The following is a 23027-nucleotide window of genomic DNA, read 5'->3' on the forward strand; positions in this document are numbered from 1 at the left end:
AAGAACTGAAAACATTAAATATGACTTAATTATAATCTTGAAATTGATGAAAGAATTATGCTTATTTCTTCAGGCAACATATGAACTTTTAACATAAGCTAGGTCAGCAAGGAGCTACAGAGACCTATTCCACCTTTTTCCGATTTTTTTTTTTTAGTAAAACAATAAAACAGTATTAAAAATAAATATAGATATGTAGAGAGTGGAGAGGAAGCACAATATCCTCCATCTTGTGCTTTTCTGCAAAGCACAGCTGTGCTGGTACCAAAACAAACAGAAGATAAAGCAATTATAATTTAACATAGGAAGAAGTATTTAGTATATAGGAGTGGACAAAACTGAGCCAACTTCAGAGCCTACATATAGGTTGAAGGAGGTGATTCTCCCCCTCCGCATAGAATTATATGATTCTATGAAGTATCTTTCATTACATCTTTTTATAGGTATTGATGAGTTTGGCCATATAAAATCATAGAATGGTTTGGGTTAGAAGGGACCTTAAAGACCATCTAATTCCCGCCCCTCCCTGCCATACCTCCCACCAGATCAGGGTGCTCAGATCCCCATCCAACCTGGCACCTCCAGAGATAGGACATCTGCAGCTTCTCTGGACAGACTGGTACTATTCCTTCTGCTAGGAACTCTCCTTAATGCAATTAATCTCCTTAATTATATGCAATTGCTCTGAAAACTGTAACAAATATGGAATTAATACCTTCTGCTTTTTTTCTTTTTTTTAATTACAAAGCAGAATATAGCAAGGTGATATAGTTCAAATGGAGCTAGTATGACTTTTATGTCTCTTCTAGACACAAAAGGCAGTGTAAAATGGCTGATGGGAACACACTACAAATGTATGTAATGCCTTTTTTTTTTTTTTTTTTTTTTTTTTTTTTTAATGTTTCCGTCATTATTTTTCTACTTATTTGCTACTGAATGCTATATGGATAAAAATTAACTACTGGCTTCATTTAAGTCAAAGTTTTCAATGGTCACAGTATGGCCAAAACTACATATAGCCTGCAGCGTTGTAGCCCAGTGAACATAACATGGCTGTTCTTTGTAACATGCAACAAGCTGTGTGTTAATAACAGGTGTTGGGTTTTGTCCAAATCTATCTTGTGTGGCATTAAAAAAATATATATTTTTGCCTGTTAAATTACAGCAATCATTTGATAACCATTGCTTAATTTTTTTTAGACTTGTATGACTGTGTTGATACATCTATTGTTATATATATATACACACAAACACACGCTTCTGTAACCAGTAGATAGCAATAGCAAATAGTTATTTTGTACAGAATGAGCTATGATCCTAGTATACTAATGGAAAATAAGGGAGTACCACAGGTTAACAGCAGAGGCTCTGAAAGCATAGACACAAGATAAAAGATGGCAGACCAACTAACCACTGGTTAGTCAAAGTAATGCTACCGTAGAGTCTGGGTAAATCTAGTTTTAGGAATAAAGATCAGCTATTACAATGACTGTAAAAACACATCAGATGTAAAAACACGTCAGTTGTGCCAGGGGAGGTTTAGGTTGGATATAGGAAAAGCTTCTTTACTGAGAGGGTTGTTGGAAAGGGCTGCCCAGGGAAGTGGTGTAGTCACCATCCCTGGAGGTCTTTAAAAGGCATTTAGATGTAGAGCTTAGTGATATGGTTTAGTGGAGGACTTGTTAGTGTTAGGTCAGAGGTTGGACTAGGTGATTTTTGGAGGTCTCTTCCAACCTAGACAATTCTGTGATTCTATAATAAATTCAGATATAACATAGATTTGCAGACCAGTGACAAAAGATCACTGCACAAAGCATATAAACAACAATTACAGTCACACAAAACTGATCCCCAAGTTGGCCCAGGAGCAAGAAGCCACCAACATCACACTGCTCCTGGTAAGGAGGAGAAAGCAGCCCCCACTATTAACACACTTCTTTAAGTGAAAGACTGGGACACTGACAAATTCTTCTGAAGTTGCATACTCATACTGTTGAGGTACTGATGCAGAAAATTTTTATTTCCTGTGTAGTTCACATACCCCACAGAGGTTAACAGCCTCTCTGGCAAAACTATACATGACTACTTTGCTTCATTTCATGTGTGAGGAAAGAGAGAGGATGAAAAAGTAAAAAACAATGAAACATCCACTAAAACTTCAACACATGAGATAGAACTGAAAGAACTTTTGCTTTCTTCACAAAGAGTTCAAAAAGCAGAAGTGTATAGAATACACATTGTTTTACTTCAGGAAAACAAACAAACAAACAAAAAACAATGGTTTGTTTACTGAGTTATGCTGTGTGTTAGGGCATTTGTGATTTTGGATTGTACTTTGGCCTAAGACCTTGAACAACTAATTAATTAGTCCATGCCTTAGTTTGCCCATCTAGAAGAAACTCACTCTCACCTGAAGAGCCTTGGGAGGTATCTTTGAATTTTTAAACAGATGTGCGAATCCATATTGCAAGTTTATAAACTGTGATGCACATCAAACTGAATTTAAATAAGCCATTTCTAGTTGTCCTGGGAGAATTTTGGCATTTCCTGTTCTCTAAACTAGATTTTCAAGTTTAAAGACTATCACTTCAGCAACTACTCCCATTATAATATGAAATGTCTTATGCTTTTGTTATTTGTAAATATGTGATTTCTTTATTAAACAAAAATTGCTCTCTTATGTTGCTTGAGGCACGTGATAATGCTGTAGATGAGTTTCATTTTTTTCTTTTTTCATGCTAGGCTTTACAACAGAGCAAGATACATCTTAACATTTTTAAAATGTTAAAATTCTTCACACCAAGTCATTAAATTTAGTAACATTACTTTTTGGAGAAAAAAAAAAAAAAAAGAGACACAAGTTGGACTAAAATCTCTTCAGCTTTTATTCTGACTCAGATGTAATTTCTTCTCAACTAGAGTGGAAAAAAAAACCACAAACTTGCAATTGTTGGTTACCTAGTATTAATAACATAAGAATTAGCACTGTACCTATTATGGCACGGGCAAAATAAAATAATCTCATCTGCCTTGCAAACATTTGTACTTCATTCCAATTTAATCATCTTGTCTATCTTTAAAAGGAAGGTTTAAGGACAGATAATTCACCTTAAATTGCTTTGCACAAAATTCGATGGGCCTGGCAGTTACTGTGGTAAAATGGATGGTAAATTAATACCTTAACTGAATTATGTACCACAAAAGGAACTAGTTAATGTGCTCTTTGTTCATATGTGTCTGACTTGCATATAGGAGATACTTGGTGTCACAGTCATGCTGTACCTGGAGAATACCTTATAAGGAAGGCAGTCCTGAATCTTCAAATTCCTCCTGCCTACCAGTCTAGCAATATTTGGCTCACATACTTAGGTTAGATGTGCTAGTTACCTCAGTTAAACAATTAAATAGTAAATATACTGTTCATGCAGTGCCAAAATTACTTCCGTGTTTACTGATCCTCTGTCCTTCTTCATTGTCTTTCATTTACCCATCACATCACTAGAAAATATGCAGATCAGAGCAGTTAAGAAAAATGGACTTCATAAATGCCTATTTTAAAAACTCTTTTCTTTTAAAAAGATATCATCCCATTATCTGCCTATCCATTAAGATCATTCCGTTGCTCCACAAACGCTCACATACAAACACGTTGAACAAAATATCAGATGGTGCTTCAAAAAATATGAATGGGTGATACTGCACTCTTAAGAAGCTGGCACAGCTGTACAGGGATGACTGGCAGGAAAATGAGGCCTTTAGTACTAGGGAGACAAGTTTTATCTCTTTTGGCATGTAATAATTTTCACCAAAAATATTTTTTAAAAGCAATGTCATCATTCGTACTTAATGATGTTCCTCACAAAACCCAGAACAGTGGAGCATTCCAGTGGGAGGCTGGTTTTCAAAAGAGAAAGTTGAAGTTAATGCCATTCTAACTGAGTTCTGGAACAAAGTTTTACAGGAGAGCTAATTACAGTGAACGGAGAATGCCTCCGGTTTAAAAGTTATTTAATCCCTCATGGTAGAGCTGTGGGTGCTGACTTTCTTACCCTCTTTCTAAAGTGCAAGCTGTTAAAAACGCTAATTGACTGAATTCACAAAATTCTCCCTTCAAAGAGAAATAAAACTGTTTTGAAAGGCAGCTTTTGAATGTGATCTTGATTCTAAAGCAGCCTATTTAGAGAAAATGGGATCCATAAATGTCAACACCACCTGTAGTCTGCCTGAAAATGTGCCTGCCTTCTGACAACAGCATTGATAAGCCACAGGCACACTGGAACAAACATCCCTTACTTTATCAGTTAGATAAAAGTTAAAGAAAGTAGTGGTTACTAAGAAAATTTCTGGTTCTAATTTGTTTCAATATGATCTACAAATACAACTATAATCATCAAACAGTGCTAAATAAAACTCAGTGGATTATCATTTCTCCTTCAGAATGGAAGTTATAAGAAGTGTACTTGTTTTAGGTTAAAATTGCTGTAAAACAGACACACAATATTACAAAGGTAAGGTGTCTTCTGAGGGCATTTTGAGCATGAGAAATTGTTGTATAGTATAGCACATGAGACATTCTTGTTCACCCCAAATCATATGCCTACTATTTATAGAGAGGACATGATAGAAACAACTTTTAGGCAAGCAGAATACCTTAACAGAGATTATGAAACGAAAATAAATGTATTTAGCTGCTATTCCTTTCCATAACACAGAGCACATACTATTTAAGGAAACGTGATAGGACTTTAAGTAGCAACACTTTATTGCACTATAAAACTAAAACTTCAATACTTGGGCATTTTAAGTATGTATTTCAGTGCACATAACATGCAAAAATATAGTTCACATACCCCACAGTTAACAGCCTCTCTTGCAAAACAAGATATGATTATTCTGCTTCAGTTCATGAAAGAGAAAATGGAAGTGTAAAATTTGACAATTCATGTCTGCCCAGTATGATCAAGCAGCACCCCACTCCTCTGTGAGATATTCATTACTACTTGGACAAAACAATGTCAATATTGCTTTGCATGAAAATCTTGGGGGAGGAACAACAACACATAAATAAGGTCAATGACTCATCTAGATCAATATCCTACTAATAGTGGTGAGGACCTTTGAATATGCAAAATGTCTTGTAGCAGATGATTACCATGATTGCAAAGACATATAGTGGAGAAGTATAAAGGGTCATACCATCAGAAATCACACACAATCTCAACTAAAAGAGCAATTGTCATCTTGGGGAATTACTGAAAGAAATTTTGCTTTGGATTTATTTGATTGGTTCCTTCCACTCCCTCCTCTAAAAAAATTCAATATATATCAAGCATGTGAAGTCTGGATCACTCATGAAGCTATTTTCTTTAGACTCCATGATTTCCTCTGTGTTTACAAGAGCTAAGTGAAAAAAAACAAACAAACAAAAAAACCCATATAATTTATTCCCCACACTAGTTCGAGATAGTTTCCCACAGTGTTTAAGTGTACTGTCCAATTCAACTTTGAATAAAATCAAGCCACAGGGCTTCAAAACCACTTCAGACAGATTATTGCAAAGTCTAATACATTTTGTTAGTTCTAAGTAAAAGGCCTTCATTCATTAGCTTAATTTCCCTTAGTGAATTGCTATTATTTTCAATCTACCAAAATACTCCAATTACTCCATAGAGGCTATAAAAAGAGCCTTTGAATACCTGTTGATGTTAGCCAGGCTTTTAAAAGTCTGGGCCAAAATCTTTATTAGTGTAAATCAACATAACAAAATGAAACTAATTACAGCAAACATGAACCATTTTGTAAGAATCCAAGTGGGGGTAGGCTTAAAAAGATGGACAAACAATGCACGTGCACTGCTTCTCATCTGTTCATTTTGCCATCAGAGTTCAGGACAGAAATTAAGTTCTATTTGAAAAGCTAATAACATTTCTTACTCTGCAAAGATAATTTGGAGAGTATTTGCTTTGTTGTTGCTGTCTTATTTGCTTTGTCCGTTGTTAACTGTTTCTGAAATGTTAGGCAGGGTTTCTTCAACCTCATCTCATAGATGTGATAGAAATAGCCACTTTATATGAGTTTATCTCTATGAAACTGAACTTTTGAATAGCTGCTGATGCAGGGCAGAGGCAATAAGAGCAGTTTTCCCCTGTCCCAAACTGCCCTACTTAGATACTTCAATATACAATGGAGGACCATGTCAGTTGCAGGCACTGTTGAAGAAGTCAGTCTCTACCATTTGTTCTGAGTCTGTTAGAAAGGACAAAAACAGTGGCAGTTAAAATGTGAATCCTTGCTTTTGATACTCAAAATGAGGATATTTGCCAGAAACGTTACATATTCTGTCTCTAGCTTCATAGACTCATATCTCAGCTAATAATTTAGAACTGAAACTGTGTTAACACAGCTTTCTTCAATCCTATTGCGACAATTACTCCACAAAATTCTAAAGAAATGCTGGAATCACACTGAAAATTCATACATTTCTTCAGAAGTTCTCCATAAAACTCTATTGTAGAATCCCTGAATAGAATTGGACGGCATAGGTCACAGAAAATATAATCAATTTCTATCAACTTCTGAATATTTTTTCCATGGATGGAGATTCATTTTGAATAATGCCTTGGATTCCAACTTGGATTTGCAGAGTATCAATCTATTCCCTCCTTCTGTCATCTGCTATTAGCTAAAATTTAGGTAAGGAGTAAAAGGAGGAAAGAATTTCTCAATGTCATCATCCTTAGCTGAAAGCTCTTGCTAGGACTGGGATGAGCAATGATCTGCTTCCTCAGCATAAGGAGACAGACGTTTAACACTGAGATTTTTCTATGTATACAGAATCTGGCTCAGAACTGTCAGTGACATTTCTTCAGCTTTCCGTGGCTCAGAAAAGGGGGGGGGGGAGGCAATTCTCATCACAGAATTATCTGTACAGTTGTTGGATTGTGTTGCAATTTTTCGAGGTTTTAATGCTGAAATATGTTCATATTAGCAAAACCACATAATAGAGTTTATTACCTCTTTGATCAAATAATTGACCATCTTGCACTTGAATAATTTATAAAGATTTCAGAAAAAGATTTTTTTGAACTTTGAATATTGGCAGAAAGATTATCTGTTAAAGCAGAAAGTTCTTTCAAGCAACATGCTGCAGACTAAAAAAAATAATTCTGTAACTAATGAAGAAATCCTTAAATATATCTGGTCAAACTAAGAACTACTTTTGGTGGTAAACTCTCATATACTATGCAAAATATGTAGAACTTATCTCAGTGAGGAACACTCCTGAAGTACCAAAGAGACTGACAGCAATACCAATTGCAAAAGACAAGCAAGAAAGATTACCTTCAGTAGTTACAAGCATTCTTCCATTTTGTCATATAGTTATGTGGGACTTAGGTCTCTAAAAATTTTAGATAAGAAAATCTCATGAGAGTTCTTATATTTCCAGCTTCCATCTGTGAGGTCATTAAAGCTCCAATCTGTTCAAGCCCAGAAAGGCATGCCCAAGTGGATAAGTCTCAATCTGATTTTCAGGCATCTTAGAGATAGTTACCCAGATTTCTAATTTAATAACAGTTTGTGTCAGCTATAAATTCTTCATTCTATAATTGTCAGGCTACGTGCTAACATAATGAACCAAGATTCAGGTTTTTAATATCTCTTGCAGTGAGTTACTCAAAAGGCTTATTTTTGCTCAAGTCCACTTCTATTTAGAAAAAATAAAATAAAAATAAGTTGTGCAGCATTCCCCACAGGGCAGACAAAATTCTAAGATATGATGCAGAATAACTCTATGGGGCCATGAACCAGAACATTTGTGTTAACAGGGTCAGGCTTGGTCTGGTAAACTCTGTCTTGCTGACACTGCCCTGCTACCTGCATTTCCAGAGCCTGCAGGCTCGGGATTCTTTGCAGTCTGTGTCACCACATAGTGTAAATAAACTTTAAATTTATTCTAACTTACCCAGTTAAAGAGAACAAAGCTTAATTGTTTAAGAAGGGATTTGCCCCTCCCTCCCTCTCTCCTCCCCCTCCCCCCCCCCCCCCAGCTGTTCCCTGCCCCCATCTTCTCTTCAATCTTAAATCTCCTTCTCTACAACATTTTGGGAAAGATAAAGTTAAGTGGGTTTCTTATAGAAATGTCAAAGGAAAGGTTAAACCATTCTCATCTCATTCATCATAATTATTTTCTTCTTCTTTCATACTTTTTCTTTCTGTTATACAAAATAAAATAGCAGTTGATTTGAAATGGCAACAAATGACACATATGGGAGTTTTATTTTCAAACAAATCTACAGTTAGATCATGTACAAAAAAAACTAGCAGTTCTGATAAATGATTTTTTCTTTATATCTGACTTCTGACATTCAAGAATGTGACCTTCAAAATGAATTTCCTTTTGAGTCTGATTTTTCTATTCCTTTTCATTTAACAATTAAGTATCTCATATGCTGTACATCAAAGTAGAGAAAATGGCCACCATAATAAAGACCTCAGTTTCTTCCTCTATTTGTGCTACTTCCAGATTTCATCTCATTTAATGTATCTGCTTCAAGGTGATCTTTAAAGATAATTCACTCAAATTAATAAAACTTCCCCATTTTTATTTTAACATAAACTAGTACCTGCTATCTCTCAAATTCCAGGTTGTATGTATTCTGAGATTTCACAGCACCTGAGTTGAATATGGCATATAGAAACATACAATCATTTAGGTTGGAAAAGACCTCTACAGTCCTCCAGTCCAACCATCTAAGCTTTTAAAATAATACTCACCTTGTCTCATAGCACTTAATTGCACCTAACTGAGAGGAGTGGGGAGAAAAGAGATCAAGAACTTACTCATGGAGGAATGACGTCATGTTCTGTTGTTATCCTAAATTTAGGTACTTTTTTTGTTTTGTTTTGTTTTAACATGCTGAATTAAGAAGACATAAACCAGGCCTGTGAGGAATTATAAGCAACTTACTAACATCAAATTGGACAAATGATCATTAAAAAGAGTAATTCTCTACATGCAAAGCAGATGAATACCTCTGTAGACAAACACAGAAGTCACTTAATGTGTCATTAAGTACCTTTAACTTATCACTTTCTGTTATTTCTTAAGAAAACATAACCATTTCCAGTTTCCATCTGGAACACAATTTCAGTTGCATTATTAGAGGAAAGCAAGAGATGAAAATGTAGGAACCCAAATCTAGCTTTTGTGTTTCTTAAATTGTTAAGAATAATACAAATTTATGACTTAGTGACCTAGGCTATATCTAAAAGGTATATATTTTAGCCAAAAGATTACAAAACAGCTGGATCTAGTTTCAAGTGCTTTTTAAAAAAATAGGATATCAAAGGGAGTTAAACATCTTAGTTCCCATGTCTGCATAATTCATTTCATAATTCATTTTTTGGATTTTTCTACCATGGAGAGATTCAGCTATATGCTGTATGAAAGAAGCAGGTACATGATTTTGGAACTGTTGCCTGAACATACACTGTGCCACTTCCTACCTGAAGAGATAAATTTAGCCATCTAGATATTATGGTGTTATTTTTACCTGAAGCCTTGTTCATGGAAATCCTAGCTGTCATACCTACAGGAGGACTGGTTGACTTACAGCTTTTATTTGTACCTAAAAAGAAATAATGGTGGCAAACCTCTTAATTTATGCACCTAAAACCCCTGGGTGTCTTTCGCTGTAAATGTACCAAATTCCCCATTATCTTTGCTTCCTGTGGTGTGTAGTAAATCCACCACATAACTGCTCTATTTATAAGAGCAGGATAAAAATGAAAAAGTAAGAAATGCAACAGAGAAAATACAACTGTATTAAACACCAAAGTTACTAGCCCTTAACATATAACATTTTGCCTTGAGAGGGATGACAGTAGTCACTGTAGGTCCTAACCCATTCCTCTCTTCTTTCCACCACTTTGACACCTCACCCTTTGCCTCAAAGGCTTTCTTTCACTGTTTGCAAAGCTAAGCAGCTATAACAAGGACATGGCTGTAAGAAGACAGAACTTAAGGACTCCTTTCTTTTCCAAAGGAGCTGTGAAAACAGTCGGGGTATTTCAGTGCTCTTTATTTCCTTTGGAAACAAAATCAAATTTCATTTTGAGATGAGAAAGAGAAGGAAATCTTCTGCTGTGACTGTGTCTCAGAAAAGCAAGGAAGCAGCCTTAAGAGAAGTCAAGTTCTAAACTCAGTGTTCCACTCACCAAAAGCTGATGCAGCTACTAATCCTCTAAATTGCCACAAAACTGCAATTTCCATGGCCCTGAGGAATGAGTACAAAGAATACAGTGAGCCTAATTCTCTTTATCACACACACACATACACAAAATAGAATCATAGAATCATCCAGGCTGGAAAAAGACCTCTAAGATCATCTAGTCCAACCTTTAACCTAGTACTTACAAGTCCACCACTAAACCATGCTACCAAGTTCTACATCTACACACTTCTTGAAGGCCTCCAGGGATGATGACTCAATCTGGGCAGCCTATTCCAATGTTGCACAACTATTTCAGTAAAGAAATTGCCCTTCATCTTATCACTTGGGAGAAAAGCCTATATTGTCTATATCCACTGCCTCCAGGACACCAAGTCTACCTCTACACAGAATGACTTCCAAGAAATAACGGACAAAATGGGAGGAAGAGGCATCCTATTAGCAACCATGAAGAAAAAAAAATAATAATTCCTGAAAGTAACAGAGGCAAACTGGACCTTGATTAAACCCATGCAGCAAAAAAGTGTCAGTGGTACAAACACAACATGATAGTACCATTTCAGTACCCCATGACAGCATGCTGTACTCTTTCCGCTTGGTTCCAGAAGATAAGTGATAAGGCAAAAAGCAGGACAATGCTTTAATAGAACCATCAGAAAGAGAAGAACCTCATTAATTTTGTTGTGATTAGGCTAAAAAAGAACTAGTTTACCAGTGAGTAAATTAGCAAAAATTATACTGAGGGTGAGATTCTTCTCCTACCAATATTACATGTATTACATGCATTGCAGTAATACTAAGACCGTTTTGTACCAGTCATTGTTAAATATTTAAGGAAAAGACAATGATAATACAAAACACAAATACTTTCTCTAAAGAAACAAAAGATAACCATAGAGCAGTCCTGAAAAATGAAAATAACTCACCTGCTCCCGGGTCTTTGAAAGTTGAATTATCACATAAAATCACCTTCAGCTTCTTGAATAACACACACACAAAAAAAGTGTACGTACATCTGTAACCCAGATGAAAGATGCCTTGCTTTTCAATACCACTGTTTTTCACTGAATTCCTACAGAAATTCCCACCTCTCTGTAGGAAATAGAAGAGACGGTTGCATGCTAGGGACTAAAAGACTCTCCATCTTGCCTTCCCACTCATAATCTTAAAATGACTGTCACAAGATTTCTAACTTTCTATGCCATGGAAATCAGGTTAATCTTCAGTGATAGGTGTTAACAGAATCCTATAAGCAGAGCATGCTTATAGGATTTCTATGCACTGAAACTTAAAACCATTGACATCCATCATTAGTAATTATTCCTGTGCCCAAATAAACCTTTTTTATATGACAATCACTACTTGTTAACTAATTCTGAAGTGCATGTTACTACTGACTTAAAAGTAGTTAAGTATTTACAATTTGTTCTGGACAGGTGGGTTTTAGGAACTTCTGTTTCTCCCAGAATTTAAATCTGACAGTAATATGCAAGAATTCTTGGACTGAGAGCCACTCACAGAAAAATCCCTAAAAATTAATTAGCATAAAGACAGCTGATCAAATCCAATAAAGGCTTTGCTAGACACTTGACCTAAACAACTCTCATATTTTCACTTCTAAAGATCAATGCATCACCATATAGTCCACCAAAACCTCTGCATCTAATACTCATAACTATTAAGAGACAGATTTCAAAGATGATAGCTAAAAGTTTATTTACCATTAAGCATTTGCTAATAAGTATACTTTCCAGCATGTGTGGTACCTGTTTGTCATACTATAGTACCTGAAAATATTCACCTTTGAGTTGTTTGCTGATTTAATTTTCTGTTTGAACATATCCAGTAACATCCTTGGTCCTGATTCCTCATTCGTTGCTTCAGATACACATAGTAAGTTTTCTGTGAACTCTCTATAGGCCAAAAATTAACTGCACAACCTAGTCAAGAAATAGTATTCATTAGCTAAATATAAGAAAAACATACATAGTGTATGGATAACCAATGCCATGTATGAACTATGACTTCTTTCTTCTGGCTTTAATGGTATTTCATGTATTCCTCTTCAACACACCATGGAACAAAGTTCTACAGAACCCTGAAAAGAAAGGTATCAATGACCATGAAGTCAGTTTTTAACTCTGCATTTTAATACTCTTATTATTACACAAGTTTTGACACAGATTCAAAAGGCATGTCTATATCAGCATTTTAGTTCACACTTTAGGAAATCACACATTTGTAGTGATTCTGCTTCTATACCCTGCTTAGCATTGCAAAGCTATCTAAGAGTGCCCAAACTGAATTTCTTTCATAAATATCCAATCCAAAAGATGCACTCCAAAATCATATTTAACACTTTCAAGCCACTAACAGACACTCAATTCAGAAACTGAATCCTGTAAGGTGTACACAGAACTTCAGATCCTCAGCACCATCATTTTTGGTATTATAAATCTTGCATTGTGCTACATTAATTTGAATGACAGCTTTATGTCAGCTATGATGTTTTTGACATACATATATATTTCCATACTAGCATTCATAATGATGAGCAATATTTGGGCTTTTGTGCACATTTGCTCAAGTAAACTACTCTCACAGTTAAAGAGAGGTCTTTCCCAAAACTCAATGTTCAATCAGAGTAGAAATGCATTTGCTTTAATAGTACACACAATTGTTAGGCTAAAATAGATTCATTTGAAGCACTCACTTCTAACCCATCCCAAGCTTCTTCTGCTGCCTTTAAAATTGGTACTGGTACCTTGTACCTTTCTACAGTTGTTACTTACCTCTAACATGCAAATATCTGAAGTGCCAGTGGCAAGAGTGTAACCAAAACCATGAAGAGCAGAGACCAATTAATCTAGTGAGCAGAAGTAGTAGGGAAAGTGGCACAAAAGCTTGCCCAAAATACTTTTCTATTTTCTGCATCTCAACAACTAAAAGAAATCAGTTGTAAATGTTTATTTATATAGTATATTCTGATTTTAATCCGCCATTTCTGCATTCACCAACAATCAGCGTATGTACTGTTACATTATTTAGTACCACTACTGACTTCTCTCCACACACGCTGCCTTTGTTAAAGCTGCTTCTATGATAGTGTAACTTCTGGTGCTGAAACTAGGTGCACAGTACAACCTAGCTGGCTCAGTCTGTCATCACAACACCGACGACTTTAAACAATCACAAAAAGCAGAGGTTTCAGTGTGGAAATCCTCATAACATGTCCTGTGATCCTGTACAACTGTTTCTGTTACAGCACTATGATAAATAGTGTTGACGCAATGTAAAGGCAACAGTAAAGAGATTGAATATTTCAATTTTCAAGCTAATAGGTTATGACAAATCTTTCATGTCTCTGTTGTAAAACTTCAGGCTCACTTGGCTTTTTGGGGGCTCAGTATTTGAGATTTAGTGTTTTGGTATTAGCCTTTCTATTCCATTTCTCTATAAAACAAGCTGGAAGAGTAGGGAAAATTATTTATTAGATTGGGGGGTGGGGTGGGGTGCTGTGTATCTCTCAGTATTTCTCAGATTATGTCAAATTTCAACAGTTCAACATAGTCAGCTACATCAAAGCCAAAACATATACTTTTGAGTCCTTTGTTCATTGCCAAAAATCAATATTTTTGGATAGTGAAACGTTTATTAGACTTATTCCAAACTTACTCAAGAGTTCATGTCTTCTAGCTGTATCGGTACCAAAACTATTTTAAACGATTGCAGTCTGCAGGAATATTTACTAAGAGAACAGGTTTATTGTTTACATCAGGAAGCATAAATTAATGCTAAACATTTACAGGAAAGCTCACTTTACTCCATCAACCCCTGCAAACAGCCCTACATTAGCTCTTCATACTTGATTTTATGATATGAAATAAAAACTGGTGTCATCTGCCATCACAGTAAAACACCAGGGTTTGCATTGTGCTTTGAAGACAATGGAAATTTTCCTTTCCAGGTGTCAAGGTTTCCTCACAGTACACTTCTAAACTAGCAAATTGTACCCCAGATGCCCATCTCTCTACTCTCAGTTCATCCCAAAGATCTGAGATATATCACCAGATGTCAAGCTGAGAGACAAATAAGAGCAGCAAAATATTGCTCACCATGCTGAGTGTATAACAGAGGCCTGCTGCTCTAATTTTTTCTACTTCTGTTGATTACATATTAGTACTTCTGCTGCTTAGAGAAAGCATGTGTGAGAGTTGCTGGCTGAATTCTGTTTTTCAGAGTTGTTATACACAGTGTTGATAGACACTTTTCCACAACTCTTCAAGACAACTTGTTCCCTTGTGCATAAAGGATATAAGAACAATGAATGAAGCAGAACTTCAGAATTTCAAAGGGAAAGGTCTTCTCCTTGAAAATAGATATTTACTATGTTTCCTCTCATGTATATCTAGAATTAGGCTCTTACCAAGTACCTGAAAGGACTGCATCATTATAGTCACTTTCATTCAAGAGTACTGTAAGGTTTTCTACATCACCCGTAACTAAGTAAAACAAGATTTACTTCACATAACAGACCACCTTGTTGAAAAAAAAATTGGATAGCAAAACCCACTGTCAGAGCCTACATAAAAAGAGAATAAGCAGAAAGCAACTTTCCAAACTTCATGTTTCCACAAATTTCAAGAAGTCTAAATCATAACTACTATGTCTAGCAATTACAGCACAAAACAAAATGACCCTCAAATGTGAAGCATTTGACAGTTTGAGATACATGTTTGGCCAAATTAACAGTTAACATTTCCAAGCCACTGCTTTATCCTCTTACTAAGTATCGGTCCCTCTGTGATGACTGGTTACTATCACCAGAAAAATCATTCCTTTTTCAAGGATTATTGGTTATGCACAAGCTTGATGTTGAGGAAGCTAAACAAGCAGCTTGATGCAGTAATTTGTATGCAGCTATCTTGTTTACATCTCTAAGTCACATTTACTCACAGAAGAGGAATAATACTGTCTAGATACTACACTACCGAAGTAATTCAATAGACTTAAATCCTTTTTATAAATTAGCATTCAACTGGCAATTTTCACTGCAGAACTATTGTAACTCACTTTTCTGTAGAAAAACAACAATTAAAGCAATAGCTATTCAATAGCATTTTCCAAGTAAGGGTAAATACATAGATTTGACAGTTTGCATGTCAAGAAAGGTCTTTATTTGCTATTAATGTATTTCCTACATTATATATTATTGTATGCTCCTTGCTCCTTTGGCATATCATTGTCCATCAAATACCACCCTCCACCCAAAAAAAAAAAAAAAAAAAAAAAGAAAATCACACCAAAAAAAAATGTTGTATACATGGAGTCAAAATAAAAAGACAGACTGAAATATCCTCTTTGACTAAGCATACGGTAAGCAAGAAAATAGGAGAAAAAGTGCCATACACAAAACAGGTGGGATAGCAAACCTGTTTCTAAGTCCTGGTAAAAAGGTGGCAAGAACTTATATATTTTCACCAAAGAGTATATTTCAAAATTACAGATCTTCTAGATTTACCTTCCCCAAATATCAAAGAATAAGGCTTAAAGAAGTCTGCTCTTAAATTGAGAAGAAAACATTGAAGATATAATGGCACCAATTACTATCAAATATTACTTCAGCAAGGCAAACTGTACATACAAAATATATATATATTTTGGTGGATACTAATAACTAACGTAAAAAAAATATAAAAGTAAAAAATTGAGTTTGTAAATTTCTAGTGTGTTATCTCCCTGGGAATATGAAAGTGTTGTTCATCACTGAATAAACTTTTTTTGGCAATAAAACTAGAAAATTACTAGAAAGTAACAGAAAAATAACTAAATGAAAGCATACGTAACCCATCAAGAATGCCCTATCAGTGGACAAGCTAAATGTCAGACTGTTGTGACAGCAGGTCAGCAGGTGAAGTGCTAAAAATGCAAATGGATTACAGTAATAATCATAAGAATCATAAGAATAATCATAAGAATCATACGGTCTGAGTAAGCTTTTAATTAATAGTTATTCAAGTGTAATAAGCCATCAGAAATACTGAAACAGTAATATTGTCCAGTTGTATGATTGGTTACAAAATTGGGAAACATGCACATATATACACCCACATAAATTTTCTGATGTATAGCTAATGAAAAGACATAAAAAGGATGTAGTAAGAATTTTCTTGTGAATCATGAACAGTCCTGGAGTAAATCCCTGCTGCTGGGCAACATAATCCTGTGGTTCAAAAGCTGTCTGTTACTATCTATTTCCATGCATTTCAAAACATGCTGCACTGAGAGGAGATGACCCTTGAAGCATGAGCTGGCAAAGTCCTTTTGGAAGCCATGATTATCAAACCTACTATAGTGCCAATCTCAGACTATACATTAATTATAGGAATTACTCAAATATAGGATTGCTTGTTATAAAAACAGTAACATGGAAGGTGGAACAAAGGCTGGAGTTTGCTCCATGGAGCTCAAAGCAACACCCACTGTCAAAGGGAGAACATCTCTCAATCATACAAAATGTAACAGGTTCACATCAGTAGGAGTAGCTGCCTGAATTCCTTGATCCTGATTAATACTTAATTCAAAGTTTTAAGGTTCTTTAAGAAAACCAAAACATTTTGTACACGAACTAAATTTTAAATATCGTAGAATGGCTTGGTTTGGAAGGAACTGTAATTATCATCTAGTTCTAACCCTCTTGCCATGGGCAGGAATACCTTCTAATATGGTATTAAGTATTCAGCTGTACAGTAATATTTAACATATAAAATATATGACAACATGTTCATGGCCTATGACATTCTACCAAACCCAATATACACTAGTACCAAATTTGATTGGTGTTAGTTAACAATGCTTGGCTTTTCAGTCACAAAAACAACCAAATACCAATGCTGTATTTTTCACTCCACAGTCATTTTGTACTATCTATTAAGCAACCACAATTCTGTAATTACTAGAAATATGTAGAACACATTTAGGGAGATCTCCTGAATAGAAATTATGCTGTATTACTATGCAGTTCACATTTTTATTTATTCCTGAAATTTCAATACATGCTTCTGTTATTAGAGTGGCAACTCCCATCTTTTGTTTTGTCTCTAACAACCTGCCAAGATAACTAAACCAACAACTCAGCATGTCTCAGTGACTACAGAATCTTCTGGACAAACATCAGAAGAATGGCATGGCAGCAACTCATGTCTTTTTAAAGACAAGGAGAAAATCTTCAACACCAGATGTCCAGTTAATCCGGCCTCAAAGGCAAGGGAAAAAAAAAAGAGAGAGAGAGAGAGAAGAAAAAGAGGACAGGACTGTTGAACAGATACATTTGTTTAAGACCTAATCCTCAACAAAATCAATTCAAAAAAGAAAAATGTTTGAATATTACAGCATAGAGTTTATATACATACATTTTTATATATATAAATTTGCTCTTGCTTTCCAAGATAATATTTCTACTCTTTTCCAGTATAAACACTTAAGCTTTGCCCATTTAATAGACTAGTCAGAAATCAAGTAGATTTTCATCTATGTGACTTGCTTAACAGCATTATAGTAAAAGCAAGAAAGTTTGAGTGCTTTGATGGCGAAATGCCACACTTCTGACCCGGCGTGTCCTAAAGGCTGTAAGTGATAACTGATTTCTCAGTGTTCTGAATTTCTTTAGAATGTCTTGTATCTGTTATTTCAAAGACACTAGACTTTTAGTCAGAAAAATACATTGGAAATAACTGCAGTTGGATCATCTGCATATGAAATATGCAGATCTTGATCAAGATACTTGATCTTCTCGATGATAGGACAGAAAGGAAAATACTGTGATGCAGAGCAAATCCTTGCTCTCAACATGATGAAAATTGAGAACAGTGGAGAAGCAAGTCTGATTTCAAGAGCTTTACACTAACTGCATCTAAAATTAAAAAAAAAAAAAAAAAAAAAAGATAAACTAAAGTTTTATTACAGCAAGACATACCCACTAAAGTTCTGGGTCAGCATCTTATGATGCAGGCACTGATATTTTAAATTTTTAAGGCCACACTCATAAAAAATAAGTGGTATTTCTATTTCTGCTGTCTTTAAGGCTTGAAGAGGTCTTTCTCGAGAACAAATACTACATCGTTAAAGATAGAATCAGCTTAATATTTTGTCAATTAAACAGCACACTTTCCAAAATAAGAATTCAGAAAATTTTATATATAATATTATAATAAAATCAACAACAAAGGATGCTTTGGTTAGGAAAAAGAAGATAGATATTAAAGTTTTTTTGTTTGTTTGTTTTGTCATTGTTTGTTTAATTATGGTCTTAATTTGAAGGAGATTTTTGGTCAAATATAAATGTTTCCCTCATCTTTTAATGCTGCTACTAGACGTATTTTACGTGTTCAACGTAAAGATGTCAGAAATCCCTGCTGTGTGCCCATTTGAAATATTGCAAATTTCAACTGCATTGTTACATGTGGATTATTTTAAAGCTCATTAGATTTAAAGAAGGCCTTGATTCAGTAGAGCACTTAAGCAACCACATGATCTTACTGTTAGATTTATCCTTTCTCATGAGATGCATCTTCCAGCTACAAAACAAAAGTTAACAGAATATATTATTTGATAGTAATTTAAACATATTGTACAAAAGTATAAGTCTTCTTGCATCTGATCAATTACTGTGAAAAATATTTTTAATATTTACTCCTTCATCAATAAATACCTGTGTATACTACAATGTTAAGGGACTAATGCCTTATCATTCAAAGATATGTAACTGAACACATGCAATACTTTCACACAAAAATACTATAAACCAAATACAGATTGCAGACAGCTTGTATTGCATAACTACTACATACATGACATACATTTCACAGGAAAAAGGAAAAAAGTCCAACTTCAACTTTACACTTACAATACACACAATAATTTATAATACAATACACATAATGCTTCCTGAGGCATGAAAAACAGCATCCTAAGAACCTATTCCAAACATATCCCCTGGAAAACATTTCTCTCTCCAAAGATTGGCATACAAAGCTGCTTCTTTTATTTTATGACAATTGTGCTATATAATGTTTTTACAGTTTTGTAGTTCTGATGTCATCAAACTACTTAGTCATAAAACTATTCCCTAGGAGATGTACCATCATGGCAATGTCAAAATGTGCTACAATTATTTAGGTACTGTGATCTAAATATCAAACTACGACAAACTAAATACTTAATGTGACAAAGGTAATTGTGCATCCATTTACTTTCTTTGTTCCAAAATAGTTATGTCATTTTTTAAACTGAGCAAAGAAAACACTGCATTTGCTCTGGCAATGAGATTTAGATATGGCAATGGAATAAATACAGTCCAACATAGTGTATCATGATTTCCTGTCTAACACATTTGAATGTATGTTATGTGCACGCCTATGGTATTGAAAGAAAACACAGATGATCATATGTATTACTGTCAAACATATGTGCGGGTAAATCCACCACAAAACAAATTCTGAGCAAATTTTACATTGAAGACACAGAATCAGACTGCTAGAAATCCATTTATTAACTTTTGTTGGGGTGGGGGGAAGAGGATGTGGCAGACTGGAAGTACAGTGTAAACAGGAACTTGACACTAAACATGTGAAACCATTTAAAAGTTAAGTTTTTAAAAGAGCTTGATGTAAATAAAATTTTCTCTAGGTAGGTCACCTAGCAATGAACTACTTCAAGTTACACTCTAAAGCATTTACATAAAATAGTTTTACAATACTAAACTAAAGATATTTTGGTAAAACCTGGATAGAAGACTTTTATACTAAGAGGGAATTTACAGGACTCATGATAACAGCATTGTTTCAGCAACAATAACAATTTGGTGTTATGGACTTGTGGAAATCACAGTTGTTGCCATCTTTTAGGGTTTACAGACATTCTAAACTAACATTTATCACCTTCGTCAGTGGAGCCTAATCCCCCACCAACAACAGGAATGATCACAACTAGCGGAACCAGCAAGAGTTGTGCTCAGCTAGACAATATATGTGTTTGTTTCCTTAACTTACATTTTAAGAATATAACACCATATATGAGAGCCTCAGCCTAACACAGATCCACCTAAAACTATCCTTAATCCAGGCACTTTACTTTACTCTGAGATGTTTCCTGATGTACCAAACTGAAGAAGTGCAAGTACTGCAAGTACTGCTTGGTTTCAGTGATATGTTAGTGCCAGGCTGCTTCTGCATGGACAAATATCTAAGCCAGTATCTGAGTGCCTGCAGGAGACACCAGACAGTCATTACTAACAGCATAGGCCAACTCCTGATTCCATCTTTAGAACACTTCCCAAAGATGCTGTGTAGTTTTGCTTGCATGTTAAAATTGATAGCAACAAGTATTCCTGTGTTGTAGCCCCTCACCAACAGCACAGATCCAGAACAGGAGCTAGGAACCTGCAGTTGAACAGCAAAACAAGACAAGATCCAGCTTCTGTTCTCCCATTTGGCCAACAGCAACAGGACCTGGGAGCTAGCTCTCAGCTCTGCCAATGTGCAAGTACTGTACTGTATGTTATTCTGCGTTTGCCCCACACGTTAAAACGCTGTAGAGATTAGAACAGGAACCCCAGCTCTTCATGTATGAAGAGCTTGTTATGATGTTTATTTGGGTTTTGCTTCAGCCTCCAAACAGAAGAGGCTTCTGTGGAGATAAAGTGACTAATTTTTCTATAAAGCCAGATTTGGGAAGACACAACATAAAGAACTAAAACTGCAGTAAAGAAAATTAAAGTTACTACTGCCCATGCACATATTGAAAGGTTGAAGTTGATAACGGGAAAAATTGTCTGTAATAAGTACTAGAATAGACTACCCGCAGAAAACAAATATTCAAAATTGACAGCTAAAAACAGATTGGCAAATGCTAGCAATAACAGTTGATTCTTTTCTAGGGTAGGACATATTTAGTCCAATGGTTCTAGAAAAAGGAAGGTTGGAGGAAATTCACCCCTACATATAAACATGATTATTTCCTAAGAAATTTTAACAGTTTACTTTTTTTTTTTTTTTAATAAAAAATAAACACAATCCAAATACCAATTATTTTTTGTTCACATTTGTAGCCTCAATGAAGAAATCAAGCTGAAAGCTAGTACACCCAAAATACTTTGTGCCCTACCACCCTGCAGGGACAGTGCTCAGAAAAGGATGAGAAGGATGAAGCTCCACTGCAAAAGAAAATACAATCTGAAAGTGATTTTTAGTTTCCTGTTAATGTCAGACATTTAACAATTAAGGTAGGATGTGTTAATCAGTATGTTTGCAAAATATTAGTAAATAGAATTCAATCATTCTCCAGAAAGAGGGAATAATAATAATTTAAAAAAAAAAAAAAAAAAAAAGGTACAGTTTTGCCTACATGGAAAAATAAACATATAAAGATATCAGGTAGAGAATTCGGCAATAACTATAAGAATGTTCTTATTCTGACAATTTTATAACTTAGAAAGGATGCTTTTAATTTGAATCTTTTTATAGCACAAGGAGCACCATTCAAGAACATACAGTGACCAAAAGCCCTTTTAAAAATATTTATTAGCCCCTGGCATGTTTTCATAAATAAGTAATAAGTAAACACTACTAAATACATAGTTTTATATTAGCACTGTGTTCAAGAGTTAAAAAGAAAAGCTAAGCAGAATTTAATTTCTATTCAAAAACAAAAATAATAATAATAATAATTCTGCAACTATGAATGTGAAAGACAAAATTCTTTCCATAAAATAGTACTATAATCTCAGCCAACATAAACTCAACAACAAAAGGAGTCATACCACTGAAGAAATTAAGGGTCCAGTTCAGTACCTTAGAAAAAATAGGTAAATTCATACAGAGACAGGTCTCGTAGAATCACCATGCTTTATAAACAATTTCACATTACTGAGTTATATAAACCAGGTGTATTTATTGTGTCTGTGTATTCTCATACTATCACTGATCACGGGAAAAATTGTTGCATGCAAGGATTATTAAAAGAAGCCTTTACCTACAGAACATGTTGTAACAAACTCCATGATGAGGAAAGTCCAGTGAATTCACTGGTGAAAAAACAAATGGAGAAATATGCCTTGGTTTGCATTTTAATCGTGAATTGTTTCATACAGTTCTAAAAACCTCACACATTTGAAAAAAAAAAAAAAAGAAATTACTATAAATTACAGTGAAATATTATTTTTGCTTTATGATGCCAAAGCTGACTGACTTTGGCAATATATGCTATATTTGCATATGCTAAACACTGTTTCAATCATTTTTTACCATCAAATACTCTATAGCAACAATATCCAAAGAGCTATTGTATGATGGAATCCACAGGAACTATGCCATCATCTTTTTTCAGTGAAGCAAATTTATTGATATTAAATTCACACTACTAGATTAGACCAAAACTACCACTCACATTCTGGGCCAATTTTAATTTGTTCTCTGCTGGAGTCTTCATCTAAGGCTATTTGTTCGATTTAACTGAACGCCTTTCAAATTCTTCTTGCATCTTCTTAAACATGTGTTGTTTGCCTGCATGCTTGTTCAGTAAGTGTAAATGACCACATAGTTGGCTCTTGTACAGTTTAAACTCTGATTTTGCTTTCCAAAATAATTTTCAACTTTTGTCTTCATTGAAAGTTTTTAAGAAATGAACACTGCACTACATAATTTCAACTATCATTAATTTTGTTCTCTTTTGCATTTAATTATTTTAATTTTTATTATCTTCAAAAAAACAGAAAATACAACTTCCCATATTCACATT

General features: G+C 34.8%; 1 long non-coding RNA gene across 10 annotated transcripts in view; it reads right to left on the bottom strand.

The window, feature by feature from the left end:
* LOC137863708 (uncharacterized) overlaps window positions 1–23027 on the bottom strand; it is a 315617-nt gene that overhangs the window by 289337 nt on the left and 3253 nt on the right. The window contains exons 2-5 of one of the 10 annotated variants that reach the window (XR_011101060.1): window positions 10219–10277; window positions 9555–9629; window positions 7342–7399; window positions 4739–6246 (exon numbers count right to left, since the gene is read on the bottom strand). The exons of the other annotated variants lie outside the window; for them this stretch is intronic. This is a non-coding gene — a long non-coding RNA (uncharacterized lncRNA). Of the gene's footprint in view, window positions 1–4738; window positions 6247–7341; window positions 7400–9554; window positions 9630–10218; window positions 10278–23027 lie in introns of those variants that run through there. 10 annotated transcript variants of the gene reach the window in all.

Source organism: Anas acuta, chromosome 13 (genome assembly GCF_963932015.1).
Source record: "Anas acuta chromosome 13, bAnaAcu1.1, whole genome shotgun sequence".
In the NCBI taxonomy this organism is placed as follows: domain Eukaryota; kingdom Metazoa; phylum Chordata; class Aves; order Anseriformes; family Anatidae; genus Anas; species Anas acuta.